We start from the raw sequence: 27,367 nt of genomic DNA on the forward strand, positions 1-27,367 counted from the left end.
AGACTGTGTCTTGAACGGAGGATATAAGATGAACATTAGTAAAAGTAAAATGAGGGTAATGGAATGTAGTTAGATTAAATTAGATGATGCTAAGGAAATTGGATTAGGAAGTGAGATGTTAAAAGTAGTAGCTGAATTTCGTTATTTAGGCAGCAAAAAACTGATGATGGCCAAAGGCATAGCCCATATCAATTCAGGCAGGCTAGGAAAAAATCTTATCATAGTCTCGGATGTTATATTGAATTTAGCATATGTTAAAATTAAGGACTGAGTAAGGAACATGTAGTTTTTTGTTTTCTCCAAAAAAAATTCTGAAAAGATAACACTGTGCTTACCATTTTGAAGATGCAAATTTTGGAAAAAAATTTTAAATGCTGTATCTCTGGAACAGTTCTAGACATTTTGTTTGTTTATTTTAAACATAGGCCTAATTGCGTTATAATTACAAAGAAATCCTCCTTTGGACTTTTCTGTCAAAGTTCTTTTACTATAAAGTTCTGAACTTTCTTTATAATTTATGGAAAAAATACTTTTTTAAAAATGCCAGTCCATAATTTTTCCCCTTTTGATTATTACCGTATAGTTCTACATTCCCTGAAAGGGAGAGCTTCCACTTTTAGGTTGAACAGGTTTTATAAACAACTGAAATTTTTCCCATACATTAAACCTGTTTTGTTACCACATTATCATATAACAAGCTCATAAAAATCAAAGCCTAGCCTTATTTAACATATCTTGGTTTTGAAAGGTGAGTAAGAGACTCATTTTTCAATCATTTAAAATGGTTCCAAAATGTATGTGAAAGGTCCAAAGACCTCAATGTTTCAATTTATGCAACTTCTGTGCACTCTGTTTTGTATGGAAATTAGCCAGTGAATGAACTAAAAACATGTTCCACAGCTTCAGTATCTTCCTTTTATATAGAGTGATGCCTTCCTGTTGAATCAATAGGAACTGGAGCACTTACAATCTTCAAAACATTGTGAACAGAAAATGAGCACTGTCCTTCAGCTGGAAACCTGTATCCAGCAGCTGGTCCATGTGGTACCATAAAGTTACTACAGTTTCGTTTAACTCATAACTGGTATCTATAATCTCTGCAATCTACCAGTCAGTCATGCCACAAACATCCCCCTTCTTAGGTTGTGAATCTGAATATTATCCTACTGTTTGAGGTGTTGCCCGAACAAACGAAATTTCTTTGTTGCTCTTTAAAGTGCGTGCAGTGTGTTATCCCATTATTCTGAGTCCAAAAATGTGTCTTCAGAATTCCTTTCACAGTAGTAGTTTGTGTGGACCATTTTTTTTTTTCCTTCTCTCTCTCTCTCTCTCTCTCTCTCTCTCTCTCTCTCTCTGCTCACAGAATTCTTCGATTTCCCCTTCGGATAAAAGAATAAGGGCTGTGGATGTGTAAAATTTCAAGACTCTCGTGAAATCCTCAGCGTTCTGAATTGCAGCTGTATTTGGTCTAGAAAGATTGTTTTGTAGCATGGTGCTTCAGCAGGCCTCCTACACCATCACAAGGCCCCTTCCTGTGACCGGTAGCACTGTATACACAGTCAGTTGGCACAAGTGGTGTACTCAATTCAAACAGCTGGTAATGATTTTGAAAATGACTAGGAGCAATAATGATAATCTTCTGTGCCCTTGCGCATTGCTAGTAAAGCATGTGCTGAGTCATGTCCTGTTTCATCACTTATAACTGCAACACTTGTGGTCTTGTTTTGAAAATGTCACTCCTGTTAAAACTGAAACGTGGTCAGTATTCAATGATACCCTTGTACTTCTTGTGGGAGAATTACAGACCAGTTCTCAGCAAAATCAGTGATGCACTAAACATAGTTCTTCAGCCTGTACACACCCTTTCAGTTCTGCAATGTGTTGTTGCAATTTTTTCAGATGCTGGTGTGTTACTGCTTTCACTGTCCATTCACCAAGTCCATCAATTAAACTGTCAAAGGCAGCAGTTTTCTTAATTAGTTTATTTTCCTCCCGTGTTGCTTATGTAATTTCTGCATAATTATCTGCTATGTCTTCCAGGCCAAGTGGTTCTAAAGTCAGTTCTCCCTCTCCAAGGCAGTCACCACATTCTTGAAACAAACCAGTCTCTTGCTTTGTCACAGACTACTAATGACTTCACACGCCCAACCAAGTTGTCATATGTCACATGGTGCAGTAAGTTCTTCAAAGTTACCACACAAAGTTCAAAATTCGTGCAGTACACACGTAAATAGACATTCCTAGGGGGGTGTGGAGCTACCCACTTAGGTCGTAGTGCATGAAATTTTGATTTTCCAATATGTGAAGTTGTGTAGTTGCTCTTATAAATTGCAAAAGTTTCTTTAATACTGCGAATCATGTACCTCTTCACTTTCACAACTTTTTGACCTTCAACTGTTACAGTTATAGTATCTCTTTTTGTTGGCACTCTGGCGAGAACAGTTCCATTTATCTTCCAGATGAAATGACTGCACTATCTGAACTTGTTGCTTCTACAGGATAACCATAATAGGGATCTGGTCTTCCAAAGACTCCTTTACAGACCTCACATTATTTGATTTGTCTACCATGTACTTTGATACTGATGGAATGTGGTTCAAAACTGTTTTCTTCAAAAACATCTCTGGAATGATAGTTAAAACTTGCAGCTTTTCACTATAGGATGCACAATATTCAACAGCTGAATTGCTGTTCATGAAAAAATTCCTGGCAAGAGGTGCAAGAGTGCTTTGGTTCATTTTCTTCTGAAGATGGAATTTCTACTTTGAAGAGTGTGGTCAGTCTTGCTTTAGTGTATTCATCTATAGCTTTAGTAATTTCTCTGCACTTTCTTGATGCATAGAGTTAAGACTCGACTTAACTGACCACGGTTTCTTAACAGGACTAACACCTACCTCTGTATTTGACTGATTCAGGGTATTTAATTCTTCCTCTGTTGATGTAAAATCTGCATCACCTGCACCGTGAGAGGCTTCACCTTGTTCAGATACTATCATTGTTATGTCAAAACATTTAGAACGCAAAGTAGTTACGGGAAACATCTTTACTTTGAAACAGTCTTCAAATGAGAACACTTAATTCCCAACCTGAATGAAGGATTTTTTTAATCACTCTTTTATGGCTATGCAAATAGTCAGCACACTTCACTCTCCTGTGGCCCCAGTCAGATGACATTTCAAACAGTTCTTTTCACAAAACACAGTGCAACTGTCTCAACTGGAAAATTCCTCATGGAAACACAGAACTCACTGCAGTCTAAGATTTCTTAGAAGCCTCTTCAGTAAACAAGTTAGCACTGGAAAACTGAAATACAGAAGCCTACCATGAACAACCAGGACAAAGAAACTGACAAGTGAAAAGAAATAACTGCAACAAAGACAATAGAAATAAAATTATAACAAAGAAATTAGTAAGAAACTACATCAGTGAAGACATACATTACCCTTGAAAGCTAAAAAAATGATTTTTTAAAAATAAAACCTGTCCAACTTAAAAGTGGGAGCTCTGCTTTACAGAAAATATAGTACTACATGGTACTAATCAACAGAAAAAAATCTTAACTTTTCTGGAATTGCATTCTTGAAAAAAAATAAAAAAAATTTTATAAAAAAATTCAAGAGGCGACAGTAAAAGAACTTTGACAGTTATGTCCAGACGGAGGATACCATTGTAATCATAAAGCAATTACCTTTCAAATAGAAAGTCTAACAAAATATCTAGAACTGTTAAAGAGATAACAACATTTTTTAAAAAATTCTGAAATTTGCATCTTCAAAATGGTGTTCGCAGTGTTGTCTTTGGAGGCCTGTATCTCGGGGCAGGAATTTTTCGAAGAAAACAAAAAACGTGTTTGTTACTTCTGAATGTTAACAAATGCTAAATTCAATAACATCTGAGACTATGAAGGTAGCCCCCCCCTCCCCCATCTGAAGTGATATGGTCTATGCCCAAAGTACAGAGTATATAACATGTAAAGTGACAATGACGAGGAAAAGGTTTCTGAAAAAGGGGAATTTGTTAGAGCACGTCAGCCAGTCTTTCCTAAAAATATTTTTAGTATAGCCTAGTGTGGAACTGAAATGTGGATTATTAACTGTCCAGACAAGAAGAAATAGCTTTTGAAATGCGGTGCTGCAGAAGAATGCTAAAGATTAGACAGGAAGATCAAGTAACTTATGAAGTGGTCCTGAATAGAATTGAGGAGAAAAGAAATTTGTAATGCATCCTGACTAGGACAAGGACTCGGTGGAGAGGCCACATTCTGAGACAAGGGACTACCAGTTTAATAATGGAAGGAAATGTGGTTGCAGGGAGGGGGAGGGGGGCAAATATAGAGGGAGACAAAGAGATACAGTAAGCAGATTCAGAAGGATATAGGCTGCAGTAGTTATTTGGAGATGGAGGCTTGCACTGGGTAGGGTAACATGGACAGCTCCATCAAACTAGTCGTTGAGCTGAAGGCAACAGCAGCATATTAAGTAGTGTAGATGATTAAATTTGTATGTGATAAGGGGAATAAAGGGTTTGAAATTTAGTAGAGCGCTGTCCTCTCTGGCAACAGCAAGGACTGCTATAATTTGGCTGGGTATTGAGTGAAACTGAAGTTGGATTCTATGCTGCTTTAATCCTCTGGTTTGTAAACCTTCAGAGTTGATGAGATCAGGTGCACTGCAATGTTCATGGCACAATTTCGTCTGCACATCATCATTATTGTTAGGCAAACCAGAAAGGGAATACTGAAATAAAACAGCTTGTCATTGCATTTGAGATGAAAATAAGTAAAGAAGCAGTCGCATTATTAAAATAATTTCAATATAAATCTTCAGACCAAATTTGCGTCTGCTGTTCATTACCATCGCTGGAGAGAGAAACACGGAATGTTCTGATGAGTGTTTCTTGCAGACGTTATTTGTGTAACTGTTGCACAGTGTCTTCATCCTGACATATCTGTATTGTCCACATATGTGACAAATTCCATGTTAAGGAATATTTGCATATCTTTCAGAAGGTTTGTTAGTTCGCTCTTTGTTAGTACTATACAATAGGTTTTCTAGAAATAGTTATTGCCTATCATTATTATCTGGGTTGTTATGGCTTAAGATGGTTTGACTTAAATCTTACTCTATCAAGATGTCAGTAGAACAATGCGAGCGGCCATCTCTTGGTTATTCCAGCTGTCACATATATTGCACATGTCTGATCCACAGCATCCAACCACCCATTGGTTCTGTTGGAGTGTAAACTTATTGATACTTCCCACTGTCGACATCTATTTCATTTGTATTGTGCATTGTAAAGTTGAGAATCACAGCTCTGGCTTTAGTTTAGTTTCAAAGTGCCATTGGTGGTAAACCGTTTATCCAGCAGAGTCAGAGCTGTTGTAGTAGTTCGATTGTAACGTTCCTATTTGTCCCTTTAGTGGGAGTTATTTGTTTTGACTGTCTTCAGGATTATTTAGTTTTAGGTATGACCCAGCAACTGTTTGCCACAGTACAGTACGAAATTTAGGGTATAAAATGTCTGCTTAACTGAGGGCGTATATTTTGAGACCATAATTAGCAGGCTTATTTGAGTGTACTGAACAAAACTTCTAAAAAGTTGCAGCATTTCATAAATTGTAACAAATTCACTGACATTACAGTGAGCAATACCGTTATTTACAAGTTTTTGATGACATTCACAAAGAGGTGCCAGTTCATCTGTAGATTTTCATTCAAGTCTCATTTCTGTTATTGTCAAACCTAAGTGCTGTAAAAAGAAAACAATTATTTGTAACTGAAAGGTGTTTTTAAGTTAGTCATACCAGTGCCATTATATGCCCTCAGTTCACTGCAGTTTGCACGATTACATTTCTTTATGCCAATTAAAGAGCATGAATTTCTTGTCCTGTGGTGTCTTTACAATCTCGAATAGTTGCTATCACTACTTTTGCTTCCAAACCATCTGTTGGTGTGAACTGTGATTCTGATATATTTCACGTTTTCAGTGATAAACGCATCATCTAAATGTGGAAGTGCAATCCCTTTTGGTCAAAGTAAAATTCTGGTGATGTTTCATCGCTTATTTTTCCTGCATTTAGCAGCTGACTAATCCAGATAATTTCATTGTCTTTTTCAATATAAAATGTGTAATTACCTACAGTAACATCACATGCAGCCTCCTCCTGACTATCACCTCCCTCATTCAACTGTTCTGATTCACTGTTGTGGTCGTCAGCGTCAGTAATTTCCTCATCCATACCAAAATTGTCACTGGGTTCATCACATGTCAAATCTCTTTCTGAAATGTCCTCAAGTATTCGTAGAATCTCTTCACGATTCCGTACAATATCACTTTCCGAATGTACTGATACAACAGCCATTTTGCAAATAAGAATAAGCATTGAAAATATGTGTAACAAACAGTTAACAAACAAAACTTAACAAATACTTACACGATAAGGCATGTGGCGACATCATGCCACTGCAGCTTAACTGAAGTTAATGATGGTGTTGCATATGAACAATGGCCAGGTCTGGTTTCAAACGTCACACAAACTCCACCTATGATGAAGATAGAGTACTAGTTTCCATGGAAGCTGACTACTAACACCAAACAAGGGACACTCAGAAGAAATTTGCAGTGGATGTGCTGCGGGGCGCACCCACCGGAGGATTAACTCCATGCCAGAGAACATCAGTTGTATTCGCTACCAAAGGGTGCTATGCTAGTGTGTGGCAACTTGAGAGCAGGTGTGTTCAGTGGGTGAGACATCTGAGAACTAGCTGACTAGGACAGCAGTCAACACCCTCTGTATCAAGGCAGGTCAGGGCAGCACTGGCAACACGCAGAGTTTTATTATCTTCTGAAAGATGACATTGTGGACACTTTGAAGGTAGAGCACAGCTACAGTGTAGCCCTCTTCAAATATATGAAAACAGATGGCATATTCCATCCTCCCCCCCCCCCCCCCCCCCAAGTAAGATAAAAAATATTGACAAAGCTGATGATACAATTTTATTCCTTACCCTCAAGAAATCATTATTGTGTCCACATTGGACATTCTTTGCAACCGCTGCACTAATTGGAAAGTCCCCTTGCAGTTGGAACATTGGTTGTTGGTGGCAATTGCTGAAATAGTCTCATTAGGCCTGTAACTAAATAATTTTGTACAAGACAATTTTCAGTATGTTTCATATTGGCATATATAGGATACTTGAAAAATATTAAGTTAAAAGATGATGATGTGTTGAACCAAATGCCATTTTCTTCGCCTACAAAATCGAGGCAAAGGAACGTACCAAAAACAAACTTCTGAAGATATCGCAAAACAGTGGTGTCCGCTGATAGTTAGGTTTAGAATGCCAGCATCAAATTTCGATCAAAATCATTTGTCATTCTCATGTTCTGTTTCCCACAAATTTGAAAAAAATACAGTTTTGAGAAAAACACATTTAAAGTTTTGTAGTAAAGTGAAACATTCCTTTCTAATCAGCAGTTCCTGAACTATATAGCAGCCCTTCCAGATCGAAAAGGAGGTTCCCCCTCCATCTTCTTCATGGCCGTGGTTGGTCAGCGGGCCTCATTGGCAGCTTCAGTCATCCGCTGCTCTGCTAGCTCAATGGACTTTCCTTCCGTTTTGTGCAGAAGTTGTAACTGGCTGCGTATTAGGCCATCATTGAAATTTTTGTGGCGGTGTTCGTAGCAACAAGCAATTCGCTGTAGAAACGGCTTACGAAGTCACCGCCACACTTTTAATAGCGGGCCGACCGGTCCGCTGGAACAGTGAACAGAAAGATGAAAACCCAAACACTCTGATTAAATAAAAGTCGGTACTTATCTTTATTAATGAAGATACAGAACACAGTATTGGACTCTGTGTCTACAGAGATCTGTCTAGTTCGAGTCGGAGCGGCTAGGTCAGCGTCGGCTGACGACAAACAACTACTCTGCTGCGATGAACACACAACTGACTAGCAAGTACACAATTCGGTGGCGAGTATACAACTGAGTGGCGAATACAGAACTGTCCTAGCGCTCGCGACTCCAGCGCTTAAGAAGCCAGAAGCCAGCGGTGGCGCGCGCAGACTTGCGGCGATTTCCTGTCTCGCTGGCGCTGCTTATGCGGACGGCGTCCGGACTTTGATGCTGCCAACCTTTTGGCAGCGGGCTCGGGTGGCATTACTGGCTAGGATACAACAGAAATTGCATGCTGCCGCATTGGCCTTGATGTAAATTCCCCCTGCCCCCCTCCCCCCCCCCCCCCTTTCTGTGAATGGTTTACACACACACTTTTGACATATTACCTTGTAGTTCAGTGACGGAGATTCTGGTGAACGTGGGATAAAGTAAAGATCGCAGAGAACTTCTTAGGCCAAAAAGTCTTTTTTTTAATTTTCAAACAGGTTAACCCCCTTAACACATCAGAAATGTAACAGCTGCTGTCCAAATTACAGGCTTTATGTTACCTTCAAAATATTGTCAACTTGACTTAAAGATCTGGATGCCTTTCAAGGAATAGTACAGCAGAGTCCCACTAAGCCAAACCCCAGTAATCCGAATGTTCGGTTAATCCAAACATGGAAAAATATAAGTCTAAGTAATGAAAACTGTGTGGTAAACTGCTGCACATACACACTATTTTTATTTACACAGTACAGTAAAAATGTATTAGAAAAATTTGCAAGAAAACATTAGGTTTAAACAATGCATAACAATGACAGAAAAGCTGTCAAACTAACTAAAATACAGTGGACATTTTATCCCTACATTTTAAATGACGAAAACTCATTCATTTTTTTTTTTTTTTTTTTTTTTTTTTTTTTTTTTTTGCGTGATGAAGACAGTCTGTTATGTGACGCATAGTTGCGCCATTGTCTCGTAAACATGAAATCAGCAGGTGTAGCAGTGGGCTGTTGCTCCAAATAACGTAGCGCGAGGTCAGGGGCTTCTGCTGCTTCACTGTGTGGCACCAGCTCTTTGTTGTCACTTTCAGGCTCATTGTTACTTCTGTCACAGCAGTCCGCTTCTTCGTGGTCTTGAGTCACAGCAGCAACTAAATCAGTGTCAGTAAGAGTCTCCACACATGCCCCATCTGCTGCCATCCATTCATCTATGCCGCCTTCACTAGCTTCTTCACATCCAGGAATTGTCTGTCTCGTTTGTAGTAGATTTTCCTCTTTATTTTCAACTAGGTTGTCCTGAAATTCAAGATATGTCCTCAGTTTTCTCCACGATTTTCTGAGTATTTTCTGAAATATTCTGCCATGCCTCAGCGGCCCAATAATAAATATCCTTCACATAGGTCTTTATTTTGTCCACTAAATGAATGCTATCATCTTGGAACAGCATTTGTTAAAATTGTTTTCTGTAAATCAGTTTTAATGTTTGCAGTACGCCCTGGTCAATCGGCTGTAGAAGTGGTGTAACATCGGTGGCAAAAACTTCGCCACAATTTCTCCATCACATAATTCCTCTGTGCTGGGGTCAGATGGCGCGTTATCAGTCAAAAGGATTGCACGGGGAGACAAATGATTTTCCTTAGAAAACTGTCGAACAGAGGGAACAAACTGACCGTGAAACCATTCTTTGAACAGCGTACCATCCATCCATGCTTTTGTCTGGTTGCGATAATATACAGACAGGGATTTCATGTTGCAGTTTTTAAAAGCTCTGGGTCTAGCAGATTTGCCAGTCAGCATTAAAGGCAGCTTGTGGTTACCAGCAGCATTGCTGCATGCTAATAAAGTTACACAATCTTTGCACATTTTAAAACCAGGAGCGTGGTCTTCTGCTTTTGATGCCAGGATTTTTGTTGGCAATGCCCTAAAATAAAGACCAGGCTCGTCAGCATTATAAGTTTCTTGGGTAGAATACTTTCCCTCTCTTATTATTTCAAACTTGCCCAAGTATTCCTTCGCTGAATGACGGTCAGAAGAAAGCTTCACTCCAGTAATTGTTAACTGACGGATTCCATGACATTTTTTGAATCTGTCCCACCAACCCGTACTCGCACTAAAAGACTAATCACCATTCATTAACCTGTTCAGGTTGACAGCCTTCTCCTGAACCAGTGCTCCACTCCAAGGAGCTCCCCTTTCTCTTTCCTGCGTAAATCAAAGGAAACGAGCTTCATCCACTTTATCGTACTAGGACAGTTTCAAAGTCTGCCGGATTTCAAGTGTTTCTCCCAAAGACATTGCATAGGATTGTTCAAGCTTCACTCACTTCTTCCTCTAATCACAAATGGTTGATTTACCAACACCCAGTTCCGTTGCCAGTTTAGATACATTCTCTCCATTGGCCATCCGCTTCAAAGCATTCAGTTTTTCTTTGAGAGTTAATGTTGTATGTTTCCATTTACTCATGACAAAAATACATACACCACTACACCTGAACGAATGCAGTACAACTGTTACACGTGCCAGTGAATGATAACCAACGCAATAAAGTGCTTTGCGAGACGACTGTCAGTGCACTGACCTCAGACACTACGAAGGTCTCAACAATGCACGACAACAAGGCCAGGGAGTGAGAGTGAGCCATTGTTACCATTTGTTGCCATGGTGTACCTACTTATCCGATTGGTAAACTTTATTCTAGAAACTCATCACCGTAATTGCGGCTAATCCGAACAAATCGGTAATCTGAACAGGGTCTGGTCCCAATTAGTTCCGATTAATGGGACGCTACCGTATACTGTTGTTGTTGTTGTGGAATATTTTCATTTTCTCTCCATTGCAGGTATTGAATAAACTCTCACTTCTAACTCCTTTAATTTTCTATTCTTGCTCCTAGTCATATCAAGAAAAAATTCCCCACATGCTCAGAAATGAACCCTATTGTACAGGGTGCAGCAGAACGAATGGAGCAGTTGTGAGGAGTTATGAAAAAGAACTCAGGATATATAGAGAGAAAATTTTTATTTTTGAAGTCTCTAGTTCATGCATTTTTATATTAATTCAGTGTTGAATTAATATCCTCAAGATGGCAGCCACTAGCAGCAGCACATTTTCCTAGACCACCTCTGAAGCTTTGAACAGCTCGTTTACACTTATTGTGGCAGTATGGCATTCACTTCAGTAATCTGGCCCCTTAGCTCTGGCAGCATAACATTGAAACAACTTTTCTTTCAGACACCCCCAAAGAAAGAAATCCAAATGTTAAAATCTGGTGACCGTGCAGGCCACCCAACATCACCCCTCAAAGAGACCAGACGTCCCAGTAACATTTTTCTCAAAATATTAAATGAAATCGGGCTGTGTGAGCTGTAGCACCATCCTCTTAGAACCACAAGTTCCTTAACGGCAAACATAACTTCTGGAATTAAGTTGTGCCTTCTTCCTCAAATAAGTATGGGGCTATCACGTCAGATTGTGATCAGGTGCACCACGACATTAAAGAAATGTAACAGTCTTTAGTGATGATTTGGGGGTTATTTAGAGGAAAATGATAGTTGTTGCTACTGAAGAAAATTGCCTCCAAAGGGGCACTTTGCTCACAGTTTTCAGAGGTTGGCTTAGTCCGTAGGGCTTCATTCTTGAACCTTTATTATTTTTGGGGGAAGGAAATTCAAATCGAAATGCAGGTTCCTCCTCAAACAGCTGTCTGAAATACCCAACACAATAGCATGTGAGTAGAACATCTCTGCTATTGCTCAACTGCTGTTCCCACCAGCTGCGCATTTTCTGATGTTACAATGGATCTGTGTCAGCCATGTGTACATTTTCTTAGTGTGCTATCAGTTTCTTCCAACTGCTGAACCCAGGACCAATTGTGACAAAGAAAAGACGCACTATGAAGGAATTATCAGAATAGGATGGAAATCATTAGATGTGACATACATGTGCAGACAAACAAATGATTATAATTTCAGAAAAAAATTGATGATACTGTATATTAAAGACTAAGATCTTCACAAATTGGGCAAGTCAGTAATGCGTTGGGCCTCTTCTGGCCCTTATCCAAGCAGTTATTCGGCTTGGCATAGATTGATAAGAGTTGTTAATGTCACCCTGCCCATAATGATTCAAACGTCCCCAGTTGGGGAGAGATCCAGCAACCTTGCTGGCCAAGGTAAGGTTTGACATACACTAAGACAAGCAGTAGAAACTCTCACCATGTTTGGGTGTGCATTGTCTTGCTGAAGAGTAAGCCCATGATGGCTAGCCATGAAATGCAACAAAACGGGTTCATAAAATACTGTCGCGTATTGCTGTGTTGTAAGGATGATAACAATAACATCCAGAGGGTTCCTGCTATGAAATGAAATTGCACTTCGGACCACCACTCCTGTTTTTCAGGCCATATATGGTGGAAAACAGTCTAGTTGGTACCCCACCACTGTCCAGGGCAGCTCCAGACATGTCTCCAGTCTGGAATCTCATTGACTGAAGTAGACTTGTAGTCAGTGATGAGTCCTTCAAATTGACCCCTATGATCAGTGAAGACATGTCTGGAGATGCCCCAAACAGTGGTGGGGAAGCAACTTGTCTTCCACCATATGGCCTGAAAAACAGGAGTGGTGGTCTGGGGTACCATTTCTTTTCATAGCAGGACCCCTTTGGTCGTCATCTTGGCACCCTTGCAGCACAGTGGTATGTCAGTGATATTGTACACCCTGCTTTGTTGCCCTCCATGGCAAGTCATCCTGGGCTTACATTTCAGCAATATGATCACAACCTACAAACGAGAGTTTCTACTGTTTGTCTTTGTGCTTGCCGAACCGCACCTTGGCAAACAAGATCGCCGGATCTCTTTCCAACTGTGAATTTTTAGAGCATAATGGCAGGGCTCTCCAACCATCTCAAGATTTTGATGACCCAACACACCTATTGGACAGAATCTGGCATCATCTCTCTGGAGTACATCCACCAACTGTCAATCAGTGCTAAGCTGAATAACTGCTCGTGTAAGGGTCTGGATGTGAACCATTACAGTGTTGACTTACTCAGTTTGTGAAGCCATTTCTCTTGAATAAATCATTAAATTTTTCTGGAACTGTAATCATTATTTGGACTGTACATGTACTTCTCATCTACTGATTCCTTCGTGGTGTGGTCTTTTAATTTAATTATTGTTAGGAATGGTAGTGTTTCTCAGAATGTTGAACTGTTTCCAAAAAGCTCTTTGCATTGCAATCAAACCTTGCCCATTTCCAAAATGCGCATGCATGGCAATGTCCCAGTGTGCTCTGGTCCAAACCACGTGGGCTACTGACATGGGTCAGTGACAGAAGAAAGGACCATGAGCAATGCCCCCCTTCCTGTCTGAGCAGATGTACCTTGAAACTGCTTAGTCATCTCTGCCCAACCCTGTATTTTGTTGGTTCCTTACCATTTCCTATGGCAACTGATCAACTAACGATTTTTGCACTAGCACATTTTGCATAGCATGAAGCTTTTGGATATGTTAGTTACCTCTAACAGTAAGTTTGTCACTGTAACAGGTTTTTGCTATGACCTGTATTTAGGATGAACTGGATCCAGATTTTGCAGTGGTAAGTTTTCATAATTATGGGACAGCTTGCTGAGTGAGAGGAAGAAAAGATAAGTTAACTTGTTGCTTATTAGCTTATTTGTTAGTTCCATGCTGCTTATAGGTAATTGTTCATGTATATCCATTTAATGACTATGCGGACTTACACACTGAAGCAGATAATTCAGTTTATTCTATTCCATTTAACTTTAGATCAATCAAAGAAAACTTGCTAAAATATGCATAACTTTTTAAAAAAGAAAATCTGATTAATAATTTTGTGGTGCTGGTTATAAAATGTAAGAATTTTTCATATTACAGATCATCATGAAAGAAAGAGGATGGTATCAGTTACAACGTTGTGTCCTCTGTATGCAAACAGTTTTTTTGTACTTAAGAATTCATTTTAGTTAATTAAAATAACCTCAACCAAGTGATCTAAATTTTGTATGAAAAATATATGGTACTCTCAGTTACATTCATATACCACAATTATGTAAATGTAGAATACTGTCATTTAGAATAGTTTATGGTTTTCCGTTTGTGGTCTTTTGAAAACCTGTCCTTTTTTAGGTACAGTTATAAACTACTTTGGACATGGTAAGGTATGGTGTACACTGTTTAAATCCGTGCTTAATGATGCACAGTGCTGTAAGCACCTTTTCTATATTTGTTCATTGGATTATGAGGTATGGTAAGAGAGTAATGGAATTTTTTGTTTTCCTCACAGAATCTTTATTTATGCATCAACTTTTTTTAGAGTTCATGGTTTTGGTAAATATCAAAATACTGTGTTTAATATTCCACATTTTCTGAATTGTGCAATATATTTTCAGTGCATTCCTCAGGGAATAGGTCTACGTCATCCAAATATGTACGTACACATCTGTATAAGTTGGGATTTCTATGTAGAAGTGAATATAGGTAATACAAAATAAATACTGAGCATGGATTTTGAGAACTAACCCCTTTGGTGGATGTTCGTCTATGAAAATATGAGGGTGGTCTGAAAAGTTCTTAGCCTGGTAGTAAAAACGACAACATATGCTTTCAAAGTAGTTCTATTTTTCAACATAATTCCTCTAATTTCAATACATTTCATCCGTGGTATCCCAGTGCCGTTATCCCCTCTTTGTAGTATTCCTCCAGAAGTGCTGCAGAGTACCCATCCACAGCCTCAGTGGCTTCTCGATTCAACAAAAAGCACTGACCATCATGGAATTTCTTGTTTTGAGAGTAGATGGAAGTCTAAGAAAACAGATCTGGCAAACAGGGTGGGTGTTCCAGCACTTCATAGTGCATATCCCTCAATTTCCCCATTTCCAAGTCAACTTTGTGGGCAGGTGCATTGTCCTGATGGAAAATGATTGTTTTCCTTATTTAGCCTAGGTCTGTTTTCATGAACACTTGAGAGTAGTATCCACCAGTTATGATTTTATCTTTTGAAGATTGTCGGTCAACAAAATTCCCTTAACATCCCTAACCAGACGCCTTTATATTTTCTGCCGATGGCACTATCCTTGTCTTAAATGGAACTGGCTCCTGTCCCCTACACTGACTGCTGCTTGCATTTAGACATGTAGTGATGAGTCCATATTCCAATACTGTCACATGTCAATACAAATAGTCACTCCCATTCTTCTTAAAACACACCAAGCAATACTTAGAAAGTGTTGCGCGAATGCATTCGTGATCTGCAGTGAGCACATGTGGCACACTTCTCGCCCAAAGCTTTCTCACACTCAATTCCTGGTGCAACATGTGATGAACACATTCCTTTGATATCCCCTGAGGAATAGCAGTTTGACACACCTTTGTGTGTCGGATCTTCCAACATAACATCATGCAATTTGTTGATTTGTGGTTTGCATTGCACTTCTTGAATGTCCTTTGCATTGATCACCTTGGACGCTTTCTTGGCCACCTGTGGTGAAAATTGTAGGTGAATAACCACCGTACACGTGCAAGCTGTAAGTGCATTTCGGTCAGTGTTCAGCATGCTTTAATGAAGATTTTAATCACTTGCATGATAAGTGACTTTCTTATTCCTTTTTCCACTGTCACACACACAACTGCTTCAAATGACTGCTTATAGGCAGCTGCTGCCTAGAATGACTTGCAATTTTATGTGGTATGTGTACCAACATAAGGGGGAAAATCACGTGCGCCCCTATGGCTCCGGCAGTCAGAATAGGCCGAAGATATTCCTGCCTGTTGTAAGATGCGAGTAAAAGGAGTCTCTCACTTTTCGGCCCTATGAGTTCAGGTCCCATTCTATGATTTGACCTGCCACTTTCAAAATTCTACAGAAGTATGGGCCATGAGGAGGGCACCTTACGTGTTGCATGAGTTATCCATAGTGCCCTTAGGTTCGATCTCCCGAATCTCTTGTCATTGCTTTGCATCTCCACCTGCGATTCAACTGTTCAAGCGAGGACACTTTCCGGGGTATGTCATCTTCTTCCGTTGTCTCCTGTCCTCTTTCACCCCCATGACAATATTGGATTTCTGTGCGCCCAATGTCCAGTACGGTAGCCAGTCCTTTGTGGTGGGGCCTTCATGAATCCATTTGGTAGTAGCCCCCCCCCCCCCCTCCCCCCCCCCCCTCCCCCCCCCCCCCCCCCGGACAACACAGGGATCACACTGCTGATGCCTGAGCTGTAAACTCCCCATGTATGCCAAGGTGCATGTCTTCCTGGGGCCTCGGGACTCCTAGCAGTGGCACTCATGCCAGTTGGCCTTTGCTGTGTCTGGATGGCACCTGTGTGGACAGCCCCTGATCAGAGTGGGTGGCAATGAAGCGGACTAAGTCATCTCTTGCTCATGACCGTACGTCACCAGCAGTCTCTAAGAAGGGCAAGATCGAATACTATGCTTACAGGTATGACCCTAAATCGTTTCCCTCCCTCTCTACACCTTGGGAGGAACATAGGGTTGCAAAACAGAGAGAGCCATATTCGCTTCGGTTTTTAGTCTGTTGCAGAACTGATGTGGACTCCTTTCTACCTACGAAGCCACAATTTTTTATTGAACACCTTGAGGATAAGCTTGGAGCGTTGTCCAAGATGCAAAACGGCGAGTCTTGATTCAGACAGCATCCCCAGCCCAATCCCGAGCGTTACTCACCTGTGACAAGCTGGGTGTTTCTGTCATTTCCCATAAAAGCCTCAACATGGTCCAGGGGCCTATTTTCCATCGCGATCTCCTCTTGCAGTCTGACGACGAGCTCTGGACCAATTTAGAACGGCGGGGTGTTCATTTCATCCAGTGTGTTTACTGGGGGGGGGGGGGGGGGGGGGGGGGGACAAAAACAGGGTTGCTACCTGTGCCTTCATCTTGACCTTTGAGGGTGATTCATTGCCTGAAAGGGTCAAGCTGATGGTTTACCACTGTGGCGTGGAAATTTGGGCACGTCTTCCTGCTGCACTTCCAGTGCCACATGTTGAGACTTCGGATGTCCACTGCATCCAGATACTCTATGTGCGTCTCCTCCCACTTGCATCGGCTGTGGAGAGCACCACTCCCCTTGCTTGCCAGACTGCCCGTACTCCAAAAGGAGCAGATCATCATGGAGTACAAGACCCTGGACTGATTGACTAACACAGAGGCTAAATGTAAATTTGAAAGATTACACCCCATTTGGTGGACATTGACATATGCTGCAGCCATGTCACCAAACTACAGCCTCCTCCGGCCCCTCTTGGTGGAAGGGGTCCCTTGGGGCCCTCTCTCCCAAGATCTCCACTAATGCCCTGGCAGACACTCACCAGTGGCTCAAGGAGCCAAAAGCTGCTGGACAAAGAGCTTCACGGTCTTCCTCCGTACCTGAAGCTGCTCCGTAAAAATCTTCCCAGCAAGCCCCTAAAGAGAAATAAGAGAGCAAGAAAACTAAGTAGTAGTCTGCTAAGAAACAGGATGTTCTGGTGGCCCCAACACCAACCACTCGCTATCAATTATGCATCTGAGGATGCGGTGGAGATCTTAGTGTCCCCTGTGGACCTGGATCTCACTGATGCTCCATCCACCATAGAAATGGCTACAAATACTCAGTCGGTGGCAGCAGGCAACCCTGAGGCATAACCTGCCTCCTTGCACATTTCATGCCTTCCCAGCCACACGATAACATCATCCTCCAGTGGAATTAAGACAGTTTTTTCCATCACCTTGCTGAGGTACAGCAACTCTTAAGCTGTACACCTGCTTTCTGCATTGCCCTTCAGGAAACCTAGTTCCCAGAAATGCAGACCCCCACCCTCTACGGCTATAGGGGACATTACAAGAACCATAGTGACTATAATAGTGTTAGGTGGAGTTTGTGTCGGTCTTGAACTTGGTGTACAGTGCTTGAACTCGGTATGCAATGAACCTGTCCCCCTTCAAACCCCTCTTGATGCTGTGGCTGTCAGGATAAGGACGATGCAAGAAATAACTGTGTGCAACGTATGTCCTCCTCCAGTACCCCTGCAGGCATTGGCTACACTGATTGATCAACTTCCTAAACCTTTCCTACTTCCGGGAGATTGTAACACCCGTAACCCCTTGTAGGGTGGCACCGTGCTTACTACCAAAGCTGAGATGTCGAAAATTTACTGTCACAACGTGACCTCTGCCTCTTACATACAGGTGCTGCTACACATTTCAGTGTGGCTCATGGCACATATTTGGCCATTGCTCTCTGTTTGCAGTCCTGGCCTTCTCCTGTCTATCCACTGGAGAGCAGATGACGACCTTTGTGGTAGTGACCACTTCCCCACCTTCCTGTCACTGCCCTGGTGTCAGGCCCACAGACGACTGCCCAAATGGGCTTTAAACTAGGCAGACTGGGACACTTTCACCTCTGCTGTAACCGTTGAATTTCCCCCACATGGTAACATCGATGTGGTGATTGAGCAGGTGACTAGCACAATTGTTTCTGCAGCAGAAAATGTGATCCTTGCTCTTTAGGACGCCCCCAGTGAAAGACAGTCCCTTGGTGGTCGCTGGAAGTCGCTGAGACGATTAAAGAGCGCCGGTGAGCTCTACAGCGGCATAAGCAGCACTCTTCCCTGGAGCACGTCGTAGCCTTTAAACAGTTCCGTGCCCGCGTACACCAGCTTACCAAAAGACGGAAACAGGAGTGTTGGGAGAGATACATGTCAACTATTGGGCGCCATACATCACCTTTCCAAGTCTGGGCAAAGATCAAACGAGTTTTTGGGTCCCAAACCCTGGTGTTAACATAAATGGCGTATTATCTACCTACGCAAACGCGATTGCCGAGCGCTTTGTTGAGCATTATGCTCACACCTCTGCATCGGAGAATTACCCCAAGACTTTCGGACTCTCAAACGGCGGATGGAAGGGAAAGTCTCCTCTTTCGCTGCAGGCCACAGTGAACCGTAGAATGCCCAATTTACAGAGTGGGAGCTTCTCAGTGCCCTTGCACACTGCCCCGACACACCTCCTGGGCCAGATCGGATCCACAGTCAGACGATTAAACATCTTTCGTCTGACTACAAGCACCATCTCCTCGTGATCTTCAGCCAGATCTGGTGCGATGGCGTCTTTCCATCACACTGGTAGAAGAGAGCCATCATACCACTGCTCAAACCTGGCAGAAGTCCACTTGATGTGGATAGCTATCAGCCCATCAGCCTCACCAACATTCTTTGTAAGCTGTTGGAACATGGGGTGTGTCGGCAGTTTGCAATCCAAACAGCCTTTTCCAGACTCGAACACCTTGTTGCCATTTTTTTATTTACAAAAAGTGTAGGACACCACCTGGCGACATCATATCCTTGCCACATTATACGAGTGGGGTTTCCGAGCCCCGCTCCTGATTTTTATCCAGAATCTCCTGTCGTTTTGTACTTTCTGTGTCCAAGTTGGTGCCTCCCATAGTTCTCCCCATATCCAGGAGATTTGCATCCTACAGGGCTCGGTATTGAGTGTATCTCTATTTTTAGTGGCCATTAATGGTGTAGCAGCAGCTTTAAGACCATCCATCTCACCCTCTCTGTATGCAGACGACTTCTGCATTTCGTACTGCTCTTACTGGTGTTGCTGAGCGGCGCCTTACAGGGACCCATCCACAAGGTGCAGTCATGGGCTCCAACCCATGGCTTCCAGTTTACGGCTGCAAAGATGTGTCTTATGCACTTCTGTCCACGTTGCATCATTCATCCGGAACCAGAACTTTACCTTGTTGACAATCCCCTCACTGTAGTGGAGGCATATAAATTTTTAGGACTGGTTTTCGCTACCCAATTGACGTGGCTTCTTCACCTTTGTCACCTTAAGCAGAAGTGCTGGCAGCACCTCAATGCCCTCCGCTGCCTGAGCAACACCAACTGGACTGCAGACAGCTCTATGCTGCTGCATCTCTAAAGAACCCAGAGCCCTTGTTAAATCCCGCCTTGGCTGTGGGAGTCTGGTTTATGGTTTGGCAGTGCCCTCAGGATTGCGTTTACTCGACCCTGTGCACCACTGCGGGGTTCGATTAGCGACAGGAGCTTTTAGGACGAGTCCGGTGACAAGCGTACTGGTGGAGGCTGGTGTCCCTCCATTGCAGATCAGGCGTGCACAACTGCTCACCAGTTACGTTGCACATGCGCATCCGAATTACCGTCTCCTTTTCTCACCCGTGGGGGTTCAACTCCCTCATCTGCAGCCCAGGTCAGGGCTTACAATTGCAGTTCACGTCCGATCACTTCTCTCTGAACTGGAGTCCGTGCCTTTACCGTGTATACTTGAGTTCCAATCGCGTACACATCCATGGTGTACACCTAGGCTGCAACTTCGCCTGGACATTTCACATGGCCCTAAGAACTCAGTTGACCCTGGGGCTCTCCGCTACCACTCCCTCTAGATTCTTGACATGTACCGAGGCCATGAAGCAGTTTACACAGACGGCTCGATGGCTGATGGTCACGTCGGCTTCGTGTATGTCCATGGAGGACATATCGAACAGCATTCCTTGCCTGATGGCTGCAATGTTTTCACTGCACAGCTGGCGGCCATACCTTGTGCTCTTGAGCACATCCGTTCATGCCCTGGGGAGTCATTTCTTCTGTGTACCGACTCCTTGAGCAGCCTACAAGCTATCGACCAGTGCTACCCTCATCATACTTTGGTAGCGACCATCCAGGAGTCAATCTATGCCCTGGAACAGTCTGGTCGTTCAGTGGTGTTTGTGTGAACCCCAGGACACGTCAGAATTCCAGGCAACGAACTTCCCGAAAGGTTGGCCAAACAGGCTACACGGAAACCGCTTATGGAGATCGGCATTCCAATAACTGACCTGCGTTCGTTTTTACGCCACCAGGATTTTCAGATTTTGGAGACGGAATGGTGTAGTCTCAGTACGCACAACAAACTACATGTCATTAAGGAGATTACAGATGTGTGGCAGTCCTCCATGCGGGCCCCTTGCAGGGACTATGTGGTTCTCTGCCGGCTCCGCATTGGCCAAGCTTGGGCGACCCACAGCTACCTTGTGCACCTTGAAGACCCGCCTCAGTGTCAATGCGGTGCCCGGTTGACAGTGGTCCATATTCTTCTGCTATGTCCTCCTTTGGCTGCCCTGCGACTTCATCTTCGGTTGCCGGACTCGTTATCATTGGTTTTAGCAGACACCACCTCATCAGCTGATTTGGTTTTATGTTTCATCCGTGAGAGTGGGTTTTATCATTCAATCTGAGTTTTAGCACCTGTCCTTTGTCACTCTTGTGCCCTCCACCCGAGTGCTTTTAGGGTGAAGGTTTTAATGTGTTGCAGGGTGGCTGGCTTTTCCTTTTTATTTTCGTGGTCAGCCAGCGACTGTAATCTGCTTCCTTGTTTTACTCTCTTCTGTTTCTTGCATCTCTCTGTTGTCCTCTTGCCCTCTTTCGTCCCTTTTAGTGTTCGTTCCCTTTCCTTCGTTCTTGTGGTCTTTTCTTTCCTTCTGTTTTGTGTTGAATGTCTCATCTATTTTATTCTCACCCTCGTGGCATTGTTTTATTCGGAACAAGGGGCCGCTGACCTAGCAGTTTGGTCCCTTGCCCCCCTCCCCTCTTTTAAACCAACCAACCAATCAAAAAACCAAAATCACATGTGTAGCGCTGTGAACTCTGGGAGAGGTAGAGAACTTCTCAGACAACCCTTATATTATTAGCAAGATTTCACATGGAACAGACTGCCAGATACAGGGTGTCCCAGATGGAATGCTCAATATTCAGGGGTATGACAGGATTGATCATTGAAGCAAAAAATCTAGTAAACATGGGCTCTAAAATGCATGTTTTAAAGAGCTATGAGCACTTGTTCATCTTCTCTTGTGAAACACATCTCTTCTATTGAACAAGTATTCGTAGCTCTTTAAGGTGTGCAGTTTAGAGCCTGTGTTTATTAGTTCTTTTTATTTTTTATTTATTTATTTTTTTTTTTTTTTGTTCAAATGATCATTCTTATCGCACCCCTGAATATTGAGCATTCCTCCTGGGACACTATATGTATGAGTGGAGAACACTTAAAAGTTGCAATAAAGTAACCTATAAGACCTCCCGGGTGTTAGAGGTTTATTTACTGTTGACTTAGGCTCATAATTGTGCCTGCTCATGACCAACTCCAATACATCAAGCTGAAAAATATGCATATGACGTTAAAGTAAATCCCTGTGGAATATTTTAATTTGAAATGTCAGACATAGCACGGTCTCCAAACTTGTGGAGCGAAGCAGTTTTGTTAACTCCTCAGAGCAGAAAAGACCAAAATGCTCCAGTAGTTACAAAAGTGTCACCATGACAAGCTGTGCAGGAAAGGTCCTTAAGCAAATGGTTGGTCATAATATGGTCTCGATATTAGAGAACATGGAACTCCTTGATCCCTGTGTGTAGATTCACAGGTGTTGCTCCACTTGCGACAGTCTTACTCCGCTAGAGGTGGCTATCCAGCATGGTTTCCTACATAAACAACACTCTATAAGGATGTATTTTGACATCAGTAAGACATACGGCACTAGCGGGAGATGAAATATTCTAGGGCAGCTCCCCCCATGGGGCTCGAATGGCTATCTACCCATATTCATTCAACTCTTCATATAAAAATGCTCTTGTAGATACCTATTTGGTAACATGCTCTCAAATACTTTTGAAGAGGAGAATGGTGTTCACCAGAGGAGTGTTTAAACTGTTGTTCTCTTTGTCACAGCCATAAAACAGTATGTGTGTAGTGAGGATTCCTATTCAGTGCTCCTTATTTGTCGTCGTCGTCGTCGTCCCCCCCCCCCCCCCCCCCCCCCCCCACCCCCCACCCCACCTCAAACCCTGCAACATTAACTTCTCAGTTACAGCTTACAGGTAGGAGGTGGAAAGAATAGGCTGCAAATAGGTAAAGAAAATAATATTGAAGTTCCTTAGCCACAAGTCCTGGGGAGAGGGCAGGATGTGTCTGCTCCAGTTTTACTAGTCTTTTGTGAGATGGCAGTTAGACTGTAGATGTATCAGTGAGGATTTCTTACATGAAGATCATTGATGCTATCCACCATGAGGGGATCAGGTTGGCCACGGGTGTTCACAGGATCGGCCATGTATCCACTCCGTGTTGTGTGTGGAGGAGCTGCCACTCACCATCTGGCAGCAACTCCTCATGGTGTATCGAGCATGTAAGATCCCTGCTTTCTAAATTCACCGCCATGACCTAAAATTACTTGACCAACAAACGAATGCCTTTTCTCAAACTGTCAAAGAATGAGACCACTTGGGATCAATGTGAAGCATGAGCTGAAGTCGCTTGGTGTGACCAAAGTGCAAACCCAAATCCAGGGTTGGAGCCAACATCAATTTACCCTGGTTACTATTGATGAAAAAGATGGATTGCTACTCACCATATTGTGGAGATAACGGAGTTGCAGATAAGCATAAGAAAAAGCACTCCCCCCCCCCCACCACACACACGCACACACACCACTGTCTGGTTGCCGAGGCCATACTGCCAGAAGAAGGGAGAAAGCCTTTTGGCTGAAAGCGTGTTTCTTACATAGTCTTTTTATAGTGCCTATCTGCAACTCAGCATCTCTGCTATATGTTGAGTAGCAGTCTGTTGCTTTCGTAATATTGACATTATGCCATTCTGGATTATCCATTGCTTTAGTACAATATAATAAGAGACTGACAATCACCACATCTATATTGATGTTATATTCACAGGTTGTTCTAAATGTGGAGTCTCCCTTGGGTGCTCTCCTACCCCTCACCCAATCATACTCTCAAGATTGATATCGCAAGAATTCAGTGTGTTAAAATACAGAATTATAAGCAATCTTTAGCCCACTGGAACATGTGGGATTTCCTGTGACTGCTAAATTCCTGATCTGAGAAGACTCCCTGAGTGACCTTCACTCTCTGCAGCACTTGCACCCAGCAGATAAAGTAGTCCAGAATATCAAGGAATCTCTTCTTCACATATGAAGTCTGGAGAAAGTGCCATTCTGCAGAGTACCAGGGCACATGGGAATTCAGGAAAATGAATTAGTGATGGAGTAGCCAAGGAGGTGTGTCAAGATAACTAGGTACAAGGATGATTCAAAATAAAACATTAGATTTTTCCATAAAATTTTGAAAAGGTGTTTAATGGAGTTGGTAGGTGGCAGTAGTAGTGTTCCTTGAGGTTCAGAAAGTGAGTGCCAGGAGGCAGTGATTCTACAATGCAGGAGAAGGCAGCAGCATCCACAACAAGATGGCTGCCCCACTGTCAGCATGCACAGTGATTGAGAAGCAATCTGTGGTGTGTTTTATGTCTAGTGAAGGTGTCAAACCAGTCAAAATTCATTGCAGAATGACAATGCAATATGGTGATACTTGTTTGTCACTGCAACAAGTGCAAGTGTGTAGGTAGTTTAAAAGTGATGTAACTTCTGTGGAGGATGCCACAAAGACCATGGCAGGCTCACCGTGTAGTGATGGATGAGAACACTGCGTTAGTGGAGGTACTCGTAAAGGACAGATGCATAACTGCAAACGAAATATCTGCAAGTTTAAAGACTAGTGTTGATTCAGTGCATAATATTCACAAGGCACTGCACTTCAGGAAGATGACTGTAAGATGGATGCCATGTCAGCCAGTTGCCAAATTGAAAGACCATCACATTGGTGCGTGTAAAGAACTTTTGCGTCATTTCCATGTCGAAGGTGACACACTTCTGGGAAAAATTGTTATCAGCAATGACACTTCGATCCACTATCACCAATCACAAATGAAGAGGTCAAGAAAGGAATGGTGCCACAGTTTGTCACCAAAACGAGAAAAATTCTACACAGAACCGTCTACTGAAAGGATCGTGCTAATTTTCTTCTGGAATACAGATTTAGTAATTTTGAAGCTTCGTGTGGATGACTGTAACAGACGCTGAAAAATCAACTTGCCCTGCTATCGGGAGTAAACGAGGACTTAAGACTTCAGGAGTATTTCTACAGCATGACAACACCCAACAGCATATAGCCCGTGGGACAGTTGAGACTGTTCAGGAAATTTAAATTTGAATGTCTGGTACATCCTCCTTATTCACCAGACCTCACTCCTAGTGACTTTCATCTGTTCGGTGCACTCAAAGAAGCAATGGAAGGCAGGCATTTCAGAAATGACAAAGAGGTGAAAACCGCGTGCACAACTGGCTTCACACACGACCAAAAGAATTCTTTCATCATGGTATCTCTGCACTCCCATAGCGATGGAATACACGCATTCAGTGTCAGGGAGACTACATTGAAAAAGGCATGTAAGGGTTCATTGTTGCAACTAAACATTTTATAGCACTTTAAGGTTTTCATTTCGTCCTTATTTTTCATGTGCTGTCCTTACGAAATGCTATTACATCTGCTGTTGAAGTGCAGAATAATGCATAGATAGGAAGAAAAGCATCTGAAAGTGGCAGACAATAAGCTGCACCTAGTGAAATAGACAGCTGAGCTGTTGCATATAGATCATATAGATCAAAGTACGGCTGTTTTTTACTCATATATTCAGACAAAAGAGCAGCAGCTAATGTAACTACAGACTTTCACTCTATTTTAAAACTGATAATCATTGCAGTAAAACTTTTAAGGTGCTGTGACACGTCGGACTTCTTCCTTAAAATTTTAGGGAAAAGTTTTTTTTATATATTACCATGGTGGCTGGCTCATTCAAATTTTAAATCAAATCTGTTCATATGGTTATAAAAAAAGGTCTCAATCATGTTACTTAAAGTTAATATTGTAAGCACATGTTGTGCACATTGCCGTAAAACTGCAACATCCTAGTTGTAGATAAAGAGTAATGGGCATCAGGATCCCTGTTGTTGCAGGCTAGTTCTACCACTGATGTGATCCCTTCTTTTGAATTTCAGTGTTAAAGAAATGAAAATCTAAGGACTGGCCTGTTTTAACACAAGATTTATGTACCTACAGTAAATATAGGTTGCAATACTGGTCACAGTAAACAAATGTATAGTTTTAGGTATGTTATGCACAGTATAGTGCATTTATTCTGAATTATATATGCTGTTCTCTATAATTAAAACAGATTAAGTAGTCAGTGCAATAGTTTTCATTGTTTTTTGTTTTGTGGGCTGCATTGAAAGCAACATGTTCACAATTCAAGCATTTTTAACTTAAAAGTGAGAATCACTGTATAACTTTGGATAAGTTTCTCAGCATTGTTCAGCACAGCTACTGTGAAGCTTTGTTTTATAAAATTTAATGAATAATAGCCTAAGACATAGCTCTAGATAACAAGAACTTTGAAGTACTGGGCCATGATTTTCTATCTAACAAACATTTTGCGCCCTTCTTAATTATCCTTCTTGTGTGTTAGATTTTTGCAACACTAGTCAACTATATCTGTCACTCAGTAAAACTCACGGGCACGTAAAGATAGAGAATTTTGCTCATTACTTGGCACGTAATTTAACTTTCAGATTACAGGAACATTTCACTCATGCTCTAGACTGCATACTATTCAGAAGATCCACAAAGTGCAAAGTATGTACAGTAGTTAAATTTCTTGGGCGTGGCAGTTACACTGCTGTAGGTGTCCAATGATTTGCAACTTCTTAATGGTTTCATCTCGTGAAGTTTCTGGTTGTAATACTGCTTGTTGGCAGTAATTCTGCTGTCACCCCCTTGGATATCATTAACTACTTGATACATGGATGCAGTACCCAGTGATAGACTTGAGACTTGTTTAAAGACAATAGTGGCATCATAAGTTGTTAATGGAGCATTATCATGTTGTTAATATCTATTACTTCATACACACCACTGTAACAAGACCCATGATAAATTATGGGGCTACTGTATAGAGGAATGAAGAACAGAAGGGTGGCTGCTAAGGAGCATAGCAAGTTGCGGTGACTGCCCTGTTTAGCAATAACGGGAGGAATTAGCAGCATACCCACAGCTGGGATGAAGACCATGCTTGACATGCTCCCATTACGCCTTTGGGTTAAAAGGGAGGAAGTGACATATAGGTTAAAAGCTTGAAATCCTTAAGATATCAAGAATCCCACAATGATTTAATGAATGTGGCAAATATATGAGTGATCTGGGAAATACTGGCCAACTATACAATAACTTCCACCTGCTTCAATAAACCTTCCAATGTAACGATTCGAAATGGGAAGTAGTGGAAGAACGAAACACATTACTGTCCAGGTCAAAAAAGACAAAGGCACTGGGACTGGGATATGCGGGATACAGACTAGAAAGAGCGGTCTCTCTCTAGGGCAGCTGACCACAGTATTCCAGGTAGAGAAATCTGCTACCAGGGTGCATGCGGTGTAGAATTTGCATAGGTGCTGCAAATCGAGCAACTCTGAAATCTCTTAGACCTTGCAGTGATAGCAAAGATCGTTGCAAAATGTTATCGAGCCCTTGGGATACAAGGGGAAGCATTGCTATGGGTCCATGGTCACGCAGAA

General features: G+C 42.1%; 1 protein-coding gene across 3 annotated transcripts in view; it reads left to right on the top strand.

Moving 5' to 3' along the window:
• Positions 1-27,367, top strand: part of LOC124718980 (F-box only protein 28) — a 92,974-nt gene that overhangs the window by 13,840 nt on the left and 51,767 nt on the right. The window lies entirely within an intron of this gene.

The sequence above is a fragment of the Schistocerca piceifrons genome, chromosome 10, assembly GCF_021461385.2.
Source record: "Schistocerca piceifrons isolate TAMUIC-IGC-003096 chromosome 10, iqSchPice1.1, whole genome shotgun sequence".
NCBI classification, from domain to species: Eukaryota; Metazoa; Arthropoda; class Insecta; order Orthoptera; family Acrididae; genus Schistocerca; species Schistocerca piceifrons.